General features: G+C 38.8%; 1 protein-coding gene across 4 annotated transcripts in view; it reads right to left on the minus strand.

Moving 5' to 3' along the window:
• Window positions 1–1649, minus strand: part of DYNC1I2 (dynein cytoplasmic 1 intermediate chain 2) — a 39639-nt gene extending 37990 nt beyond the window's left edge. For 2 of the 4 annotated variants that reach the window (XM_014068210.2, XM_014068207.2), the window contains exon 1: window positions 1455–1649. The gene's annotated coding sequence lies outside the window, so the exon portion shown is untranslated. The remainder of the gene's footprint in view (window positions 1–1454) is intronic. The other 2 variants (XM_014068211.2, XM_014068209.2) reach the window with 1 other exon arrangement.
• Between the last annotated feature and the right edge of the window lie 9902 nt (window positions 1650–11551).

Below are 11551 nucleotides of genomic sequence, written 5' to 3' on the forward strand. Positions count from 1 at the left end.
AACATTCAGACCCTAATCATACATTACTATTGATGTTTTGTTAAACCAGTGTCCCATCATATTGTGGCTGTAAATTACAGAATACATTTGGCATCTGGATCTGTCTGGTTCCCAGTTCTGAATCTAGATGTTTATTGGGATCTCTTTTGCTCCACGCCTAGTGTTGACATATATTTTAATTGTAATTAAAGACATAACTGTGTTGCTCTTTTAAGTGCTCAAGACACTTGGCTCTACAGGTAGTCCTTGACTTACGATCCCAACTGAGCCCAAAATTTATGGTGCTAAGTGAGACATTCGTTCAGTGAGTTTTGCCCCCATTTTACAACCTTTCTTGCCTCACTGGTTAAGTGAATCACTGCAGTTGATTAATTAATAACTTAGTTGTTAAGTGAATCAGGCTTCCCCGTTGACTATGCTTGTCAGACGGTCACAAAAAGTGATCTCATCACCTTGTGGCAATGCAAATGTCCTAAATATGAACCAGTTTGCCAAGCATCTGAATTTTGATCGCATGATCATGGGGATGCTGCAAACTTAAGAGTTAGACTAACTTTGTCACTTTAATATACAATAATCGTCATGCATTAAAATGAAATTCCGTTGCATACAGCTTGCAAAGGGTCCGATGTACACTACAGAAACATGACAAAATAAATAAAAAAATATGCATATATCTACATATTTTGAATATATTGCAAAGGTCAAGTCTATACTCAGTCATCCAGGTAATGGTTGTCCCAAAGGTGCTTTTTCAGGACACCACTGGAATTCCTTTATTTTCTCTTTTCTTTGAAGACTTTTCTTGGATGACAAGTGAAACTTCTTCAAAGAAAAAACAAGAAAGCCCAGTTGCTTTCTGAAAAAGCACCTTTGAGATACTGCAAAGGTTATAACTGTGAAAAACGGCCATAAGTCACTTTTTCCCCAGTGCCGTTGCAACTTTGAAAGGTCCTTACATGAACTGTTGTAAGTCGAGGACTAGCTGTATTTCCCTCAGAAAAAACGCTCCAGAACTAGGAGTGTTTCCGCCGTGTCTCTGTGTGTGTGTGTGAGTGTGCGCGTGCGCGCGCGCGCGCGCGAGTGTGAGAGGAGAGCCGTGAACAGAGTTCCCAGAAGGAGGCGAGATAGGAGGCCTCACCCAGCGGCCTCTTCGGAAAAAACTCAACGGGAATGACCGGAGGAATCACCCCCAAAGACACCCGGCCGAGATAAACAGAGGGGTCGGCTGCCGGGCGTTGCCCGTAAAAAGCGCCCGCCCCTTCCCCCACCCCGCCCGCCTTATCCCTCCTCCCCCTCCCACCCCAACGGCCGTGGCTCGCGTCCTCCTCATCCTCTAGGGCCCCGCTCATCCAGGGGCCACTTGGGCGATGCGGGACTGCTAGAGGCCACCCTGGGCCCGCGAGGCACTGATTTTAGCGAACCGGCATTGGCTCATCCTGCCCGAGGCTAACCTGTCACTTAGGCCCTCCTCTGGTTCAGACCGCTGCCGCTTTGTTTCCAGGCGCTCCTTCAACAAAAACGGGAAGGGACGGAAGAGGAAGCCGCCGCCGGACTTTCAAATAAGGGGAAAGCCGCCGTGTAGGTGGGTCTCTTACAGGCGACAGCTCAGCATCCTCCGAAGGAGCACGCATGCGCGGAAATAACCGGTGTCGACGGAACAGGAGGTCGGTCATGGCTCTCGGTCGCATAGTTATACATAGGATGAGGGCGCATGCGCAAGGAATGGAGAAATTCGTCCTTATTCGTTTCGGGCCTTGCGGACGGCGTTTTACATTTCACGAGTGGCCGGGAGTTTGTTAATTATTTTAAACATCTTTTTCCAAAGAAGCGAAGAAATACGGTTAGATTAAGAAAAGAAAAGCATGTCCACGAATGTCTCCAATGTTATAAGTTCGATGCGGAAAGAGAACTACAGTTCCCGGCATGCGATGCGGCAAGTCAATGCTGTCAATGGGATTTTTCCTGCGGCCCCGTCTACGTAGCCGGCTTGACAATGTGAATTCAGAGCCCATCTTCCGTCTTTGCTGGAAATATGTGATATGCTGATATTGGAAAGTTTGTTTTGCTAGGGGCTCTCTGAAATTTTCCCCAGCAAATGTAGATAAGTGCTTCTGGGTTTTTATCTCCCCTCCCCTAGGATTTTTGTCTATGAGTTCAAGCCATTGTATTACTTCTTTATTCAGAAGTAAATTCAACCAAGAGAGACAGTTTGGTGTAATAATTAAAGCATCAGGTTAGAAAACAGGAGACGGTGAGTTCTACTTCTGCCTTAGGGAGGAAGCCAGCTGGGTGATCGTAGCCAGTCACTCATTCTCAATTCTGGGAAGGAGGCAAGGGGTATTTCTATAACACCTTGCCAAAAAAACTCCAGGGACTAGTTCAGGCAATCTCTGAGAATTGGACACAGAAAGAAAAATATGAAAGAAAGAAAAATATGTTTGGCTTTGATATTAAAGTTTTGTCCCTACAAGCTAAAGTTACTGCATCTAGAACCTCCTCATCCTAACATGGTTATCTCTGAGCTAACAAATCATGGATTTGAAATTCTGGGGGCTGTTTGGTGGACCAAAAATAATATTTCTGTATTCAACTGAGTCTATACAGAAAAGTGTCAATAGCATATAACAGGAGTAAATAATCTTATTTATAAAAATCAGTAGTCACATCCATCTGTAAGTAATGCCAGATGCAACCATAGATTGGTAGAAGTTAGCATCTCGGATTATCCTTTGTTTAGATTTAATTTTTTTAATTACCTATATCCTCTATGGCATATTGCCAACATCCCAAATATATCCACCAGCCCAATAATGTTGTTTAGTATGTTTATATTGTTTTTTTAACTGGAATCTTAACCATCAGTATTTTAACTTTCAAAGCAAAATAATATTATAAGAATTCTTCACATTAACCATTTCAAAAAATCACACTGCCAATGCTGGGTAAAATTTTGCAAGAATGTTAGCTACTGGTAATACACTAATAATCCGGGTCATTCAGAAGTTTGCAATTTATTATATGGATATTATGTATACTATGTAGGACAGAAGTGAAACCAATAATACAGAGCAAATCATTGTCAACTATGCCTTTTCTCAAGATTAACATTTCTAAATATGTTTTGTGCTTATGAAATAATAATAATAATAATAATAATAATAATAATAATAATATGGTCTGGATTGATTACAAAAAGGCATTTGACTCACTGCCACATAGTTGGATCATAAAATGCTTAGAAACAACTGGCATTAGCAAAAATATTACATCCTTTACTGAAAAGGCGATGAAACAATGGAGAACTGAGTTGGCGGTAGGGAATGAGATCTACGGAATGGTTAATATCAAGCGAGGAATTTTCCAGGGTGATTCACTTTCACCTCTTCTCTTCATCATCACAATGATCCCACTATCAGTAATTTTAAAAAAAATGAAATTAGGCTATCAAACAGCCAAAGAAGCTGAAAAAATTTCGCATTTACTATATATGGATGATTTGAAACTCTATGGAAAGTCAGAAATAGAAATCCAATCATTGACAAACACAGTCCGATTATTCAGCACCGATATTTCAATGCAGTTTGGCATGGAAAAATGTGCCACTGTATCCATAAAAAGGGGCAAAATCACTGCATGTGAGGGAATTGAAATGCCCAATGGCCAATTAATTAAAAAGAAAATGAAGCCTACAAATATTTAGGCATTCTGCAGTTGGATAACATTAAGCATGGAGAAGTAAAAACTATTGTCAGGCGAGAGTACACCAACAGAGTTAGGAAAATTTTGAAATCTAAATTGAATGGTGGAAATACAATCAAGGCCATAAATACCTGGGCAATACCAGTTATAAGATACACAGCTGGTATAGTTAACTGGACACAAGCTGATTTGAACCTTTTGGACCGAAAAACCAGGAAACTAATGACAATGCACTACAGTTTACATCCACGTGGTGATACTGATAGACTATATCTGCCCCGAAAATCAGGTGGCAGAGGATTATTACAAGTGAAGCAAACAGTTGAAGAAGAAAAACATGCACTGGCTGATTATTTAAAAGAAAGACAAAACAACTGGCCATTGTGATACAATTGTATAATAATAATAATAATAATAATAATAATAATAATAATAACAACAACAACAACAACGACAATGACAATAATAATAAAAAATATAATAATACCAGGAGTTGCAAATTGAAGTTGAGCGACTGTGGAAAAAGAAATCGTGTGTTGTCCCGATTGTAATTGGAGCCTTTGGAGCAATACCTAAAGGGCTACGTCGCTATTTGGAAATTTTAAATTTATCAGACTTGAACATTCTGATTTTACAAAAAACCACCCTACTTTTGGAACAGCTTATATCCTCCGACGTTACCTTAACAGTTCCTAGGTCCATGGTTAGGACTCGAGCTGCTGAGCTACCAACCAGCCCCAAAGGCTGTGAATCTCACCAAAGATTAACCACTTCATCATCATCATAAATCTTTAAAATGCCTCCAGACTATATGCTGCAAAAAGTTATCATAGTTAATGAGCAATTTTACCCCATTAATTCCTGGCCAGGAATGGAGTGAAAAAAACCATCTTTTGTGGTAGTACTAGAACTCTCAACAACTGAGTTCAGGTTTTACAAATATTTTAGGATGCTGATTATCTTCGAAGAGATCTAATAAAGGAGCTGTGGAACATGGGTATACTAAAAAGTTATGGCTTGCTTATACATGGTTTGTTGAATATCTTATTGGTCAGGTTCATATAACATGCTAAACCATAAATAATGGCTCACAAACCACAATGGCTGGGTTTACACAGCACACTAAGACAAACCCAAACAAATGACCTGGGCTTTTCAGAACATTTGCTTCAATATCTTAGCTTTAAATTTTGTTAAGATGTTTAAATATGCTAAAACTAACTAACCAGAATTGAAAATTACATATTTTGACCTTCACAAAAAATAATTTGTGTCAGCAGTAGGGAAATAACCTTGGATGACAATGCCAGAAATAGTTGGCAATCCTTTTGTTCTCTTGCCTTAGTAGGCAGCTAATACTGTTTAAAAGCAGGATGACAGTGAGATATTGAAAAGCATTTTATGTCTTCTGGTTAGGGTGAGGCAACTGTAATCCTGGTGTCGGTTGAAGAAATATCTTTTAAACATTGTCAGTCTTTGTGACAGTGTTAGTAGCTTTATTACCATGTCAAGAATTCAGTTGTCCATCATTTTCTATAAATGGTTATATATGATATTTGGTATTGTGGAGTCTGTCATCATCACCCACCATAATATTTCTGCATACAGAAGAAATATGATTTAAATACTGGTATGAAATGTTTGTTTATTACAAGGAATCCTATAATGAAGGTTCAGCTGGTGCTGATCCACAAGTTTTTTTATGGGTGGAAAGAAGCTATTGGTAGAGGAAAGGAAAGGTTTATTCACCAGAATTTTTTTATTAAACTTTATGAAGGAAACGGACAACACAAAGTCAAATATTAACCTTTCCCTTTCATGGGTCATTTTATTTCCTCTAGATTATTGTCTAGATTTCTGCCTATTTATATTGTTTTGTAGAATTTAAATGGTATCAACTGATTCTAGGTTTCTATTACTGAAATTATTAAAACTGCTGCAAGAAAATACTTAACCTAATCAATGTGTCTGTAACAATACTTCCATAATAGTGGATATAATTTCTAATCTTAAAATCAGATACTAGGAAGACATACTTAAACCGTTTGTCCTTATTTTTGAGTAAATATATTGGATTGGAACATTATTTTTAGTTACTACTAAATGACAACATTTCAGAAATATTTCCTTATTTAAACAGAGAAATAGTATAACCGTGGCTGGGCAAAATCCAGTAAGAGCAGGCATGACTTCTCACTTCCTTTTGGCTTCCCCATTGGGTTTCCTTGTGAGAAACTGGCAGAGAGTATTGAAAATCCCTTCCTTCCTCCCTCCATCCTCCCATTCCTTCCCTTCCTCTTTCCACCAGGCAGGTAAGTGGCTGCTGCCAGGTGGAGGACTGAAGGCAGGGGTGAAATCAAGTTACCTTGGCTACCGGTTCGCAAACGTGGGCGCTTGCACTACCTCCGCGCATGCACAGGACCTTCCGCACATGCGCAGAATGTCAAAAACGAGAACGTGATGACGTCCGGGTGGGTGGGTGGAGCCTCCTGCCACCACCGCTATTGGTTCGCCCAAACCAGATGCAACTGGCTGAATTGCACTACTGACTGGAGGACTGAGTGAAGAAGTGTGTTTGTGTGTGTGGTCAACATGATGTGAGCACAGAGGAACTGGTGAAGGGTGCACTATTTCTCCACTCTGCAAGCTTCCCACAAATGGGAAGGTGACACAGAACGTCAGCAATCATATCAGTTCCCTCTGGGTTTCCTACTGACTTATGAGAAGCTGTCAGTGGACGTTGAAAAGGAGGATCACGTACTGAATAGCTGCTGAAGCAGAAAAGTCTCCAAATATCATTCCCTCAGAAGTTCTGGGTCTCAGAGTTTTGTAAGTTACTCCATTTGGGATACCTTTGTTTTGTCCTATGATGCAGCGTTTTCTCCCCACATAAAGGTTACAAACTATCAAACAGAGTTTTAGTAGTATATAGATAGATATTTTATGTACTAATGAACATTTGCTGGAGTATGAATAATTGATTGCCCTGACCAAAAAATTTCAGTAGCACTACATGTTCCCCCTTGTTTTCAATAGGATATGAGGCAAAAATAGGTCTGTTAAGCCTTCATAAAGTTTAAAGCACTTTTGTTTGTAAACCTGATTATCTCGTAAATTTTTTATAAAAAACTGCAAACTTGTTTTACTGACTTAATTCTTGTAGTTCTTGCTATCTGACTAAATAAATATTAAAAACAAAGAATATGTTAAAAAGGCTTCCACGCATCTCCCAGACAATTGCCGGGGGGGGGGGGGGCTAAACAATACTGTGAACCAAGGTATTTGAAAATACTCCATCTGGGCATTTTCTTGAAATGTCATCTATAAAATGTTCCCGAGGACCTTTCATTTAAACTTATAATACTAATACAAATTTTATATATTTCCATTAAGGGGACAAATTACTTTTGACAGAAAGAATCAAAGGCATCCCAGAAGGGATACGCCATAGTAATGATAACAAGGGAAGTGTAAGAGGTGGGAGAAATTGATGGACCAGTTCCAGTTCAGAGAATTGAGCACTTTTCATTTTTCCTGGAAATAACATAAATGACGGAACCTTTGTGCCTCGGTTGCACATCTGCAGTTCTCAGGTAAAGTAGAGACTGCTAAACGCATCACATTTTTGACATTAAAATGAGTAGAAAGTTATTTCCTTCTCTTTCTTCCTGAAATGTAGTCAAGATTTTATTGAAATAGATGTATATGGTGGGGGGCGGGGGGGGTAGGTAATGTTTCAGATGACAACACCTCAACTAGAACCTTATTGCCATTCTATCTTCATGCTGATTAGAATCCAGGTTGTTTATAGCAGAGCCATTATGAGAAACTGGCAAATACTTTTCTGCCTCAGTGGAAATGAAATCTTTCTACTGAACACTTTGTCCCGGTGAATTTTGCATTTGAATCAGTAAGGTCATTGCTTTGCATAAGATGATGTGAAATATGCTTTGCCGGGCTTCAAAGGAAACTGATCCTTTACTGGGTTGAATGGAATATAGAGCAGGAAATATTTGGGAATAATTAGCTTACTTGGATAAGCTGGTGAATGTGGGGGTCATAAGGAGATGTTCTGCTTCGTTATTCTCTAGCAGCAAATGCTGATTATTTCAACATAATTATTCCAGAAACAGTGAGGCTCTCCTGATATTAATTTGCCTTTCACCATTAGCTGTATTGATTTTTACACTGATGTAAAACAGCATTCACTCCAGTAACCTTGAGATGTTTGGGTCTCTGGTATGTGAATCAGGGTATTTGGGAGTTAATATTTCTACAAAGCAATGAAGAAAATTCTTTATGTTTACATTATTTATTGGTGAGTGCACATTATTTAATCTACATTCAAAAGCAAAGGCTTTCCTTAAGTGATTGGAGTGTTTCTTCAACCCCATAGCATCAATTGTCTATTTTGTATACTGTAGGGTGGATATGAAAAAGAGAAAGAGGGAAAGAGATGGGTCTCTGTATGTATATATTTTTGTATGTAGACAGCGTAGGTATGGTAAGGTGTAAGGTGCAGCAGTTAAGATACTGGATCAGAAGTGGAAAAACCCAGGTTCTACTCTGCCTTTAGGCATGGAAGTGCTGGATGATTTGGGGCTTATTATTCTTTAAACTCTACATTGGGATGTAAAAATAAATTATTTTATTAATCTGCACCTGTGTGTGGTATATTATGGTCTATAACCTTTAGTGAAATAACCATCGATCTGCAGAGGACTGATTTGGACTATTGACATCTGTGGCCTCAAAACATTTATTATGTAGATTGTTGCTTTTCCTGGTTTATTTTAGTCTTTAGATGTTGCTGAGTCGTAGCCATGAGATTGGGCAATTATATAAATCATACCTATATCTACAGGTAGTTCCTGCCCCTTATTCACATATAAGTGAACAATCATTGAAGAGTAATTGGTAAACAAGGACACATGTATGTTTATATATACACATATAGAGACATACTTATAAGCATAAATTTGCACATGTTAAACTGTCTTTCCCCCCCTACTTGTAGTGTGTCTAAAAAAAGACCTGATTTTTTGATTCATTACATAGTTATTGGTAACAAATTTGGCGAGGCTGGATCATACAAAATCATTAACTAACAAGTACCAATACAGATACTGTCTGCTTTTTATTGTGGTAATTAATAATAGTATCATTAGAATCAATTGACCCCATCAAATAATTTAGTTAGTGTAATTATGGTGGGAGGTTATAGCTGTTCAGAAGGAAAACTTTCCTGTTGTTAAATGCAATAAAACCAACAGCTGAAGAGAGCTTTGAAGTTTATCGATCAGTGATCATAGTGTGTTCAAGCAATTTATCATGTTGGTTTTCAAACATTTCATTACCTTTTCCTGCATACTTCGTTGGGAATACACAGTAGTTGATTTAGATAAGAACAGCCTTATCCTTTATTATAGATAGTTATTGCTTCTTTCTCACTTCTTTCTTTTAGAATTGTAATAGGCAGCAGTTTGAACAGAAAGCTTGTTTCTAATTCTTGCACAGTTTGTGCGCCTTGTAGCTTATTTCCTTCCCTGCCAGGACTGTGTTTTGTGCAATTTATCTGCAATTGTAATGGCTTCCAGCGTTTTCTGGGGTCCACCTTAAATATGGCTTTGTTATGTCTGCTAATGTTTACATTATATGTGTGTGTGGGGGTGTCCCATGATCTCCATCAAGTCTTACATCATGATGTTCAGTACACTGGACTAAACAGCAAAACCATTAAACCAGATTGTAGTTCAATCAACACAGGTATTTGTAAATGTGGGACTATGTAAACATGGCTGGTAAATTGTGGTTAATGGTTTAGTGCAGGGGTATTTGCAATGCCATTGCTTCTTCAAAAGGAATTTGTTCCACATCTTCCCTTGTGCTTTTATTTCCAATTTTTTCTCTCCAAAAAAAGGACTGGGCATCAGTATAAAAATATTAATCTGAAAATAATCAGAATGGTTTGCTACAATTTGTACTTGTTAGTCCTCCTGAGTAAACCAGACACTTTATTGTAAGGCTTCATTAACAGAATCTTGCCAGTCTGGAAGCAGAAACTTCCGGTTCCACCACAAAACCGTGGTAGACTAAAGCGCGCTCGACGAAAGCGCGTACGTGATGTCATCACAGCGTGACGAAAACAGCACGCTGTGAGCTTAAAACTTAAAATTAACGCATAAATCTAAACCTAACCCCCCCAAACCCAAACCTAACCCTAAACCTAACCCTAAGCCTAACCCTTAACCTAACCCTAAACCTAACCCTAACCCTTAACCTAACGCTAAACCTAACGCTAACCCTTAACCTAACCCTAACCCTAACGCTTAACCTAACCCTAAACCTAACCCTAACCCTTAACCTAACCCTAAACCTAAACCTAAACCTAAACCTAAACCTTACCTTAACATGAATCGGCTTGCTTTAAAAGCGCTTTTTAAAGCGCCCTTTTTTCTCCGCGGTTGTATTTGTCGCGCTGATGATGATGTCACGTACGTGCTTTAATCGGGCGCGCTTTAGTGGACCATGGTTTTGATGTGCCACGGAAACTTCCTACTGCCACTTTTAACTGCTTGATCCATGATGGCAGATATTTCCTAGGTTTCTTCCATTGACGGTTAATCTGTTAAGGGCTCCTGCCCCTGTTGTCTTATTGTTTTCTAGGCAGCGTCTCTTCCCCTCATTCCCCAAGGTCATCCGCACATTCTATTACACAAATAGACCTTTAGAAAGGAAGAAATATTTCAACACCATTGCAACAGGGAAATCAAGCAATGTTCATCATGAGTCTCCATTATGCACTAAAATAAAGTAACGGTTTCTGGCAGGAGAGGCAATCTTTGACATCATGGCATAACACGTTTATCATCCTTGAGATAATGGCCTTGCTATTAGCCACTCTTTGTTGGCTTTTCAAACTCACAGGCCTTGGCATTGCTATTTCTGCCTAGAGCAAGCCAAAATTGGATTTGGGAAGGATTGCCATGTTCTAGCTCAAGATTGGCTGCAATACTGTTCTGTTGGGCGCCACCATGCTCAGTGCTATATATGTATACCCTGTTTTCCTGAAAATAAGACCTCCCTGGATAATAAGCCCAAACAGGCTTTTGAGCTCATGCGCTAAAATAAGCCCTCCCCCGAAAATAAGCCCTCCCTGAAAATATTGCAACACAGCAGCAGCTATGAGGTGACCACGCTCGCTGCCTCCCGCACCTGAAAAATAATAAGACTCCCTGAAAATAAGGCCAAGCGCGTATTTCGGGGGTCAAAAGAAAATAAGACCCTGTCTTATTTTCAGGGAAACACAGTATATGCATGTACATAGAAATATGAATACATTTATTTTTGATGTGGCTACTTGGCAGATGGACAAAATATTTGCCTAGTTCCACCCCACCAAATCTGTTAAGAAGATCTGGTTTTAAACCATTCTGGATGTGCTATTCATTACCAGAGAAGCTTAATTTGGCAATAAGATTTCCTAAATCCATTGAGTATTTGTTGTAGTACTGCAAGAACTACAGTTTTTCTTGCATGTTTCCTCACTGTTATTTTAAAGTGTAAGCCAGCACCAACATTTTATTTCCAATCCAAACTAATTTGCTTAAATAAGCAATCAGAGTCTGAACATTTGCTTCTCATCAAGTGAGGCTGATCTACCATAATCTAATTACTGTGTCAGAAAACTGACAAGCAATTTAACCAACAATGAAAATATACTGTAAATAACACACACATGTAATACAGTTGGGATTTTTTTAAAAAAAACACTTTAGATCAGTAATTCTGATTATTTTCACAGCATCTCAACAAATAGTATTTGGAAAGAAGCAATATTTGATCTCTT

Source organism: Thamnophis sirtalis, unplaced genomic scaffold, assembly GCF_051295495.1.
Source record: "Thamnophis sirtalis isolate CommonGarterSnake01/CBP01778 unplaced genomic scaffold, rThaSir2_p1.2 scaffold_1, whole genome shotgun sequence".
Classification (NCBI taxonomy): Eukaryota; Metazoa; Chordata; class Lepidosauria; order Squamata; family Natricidae; genus Thamnophis; species Thamnophis sirtalis.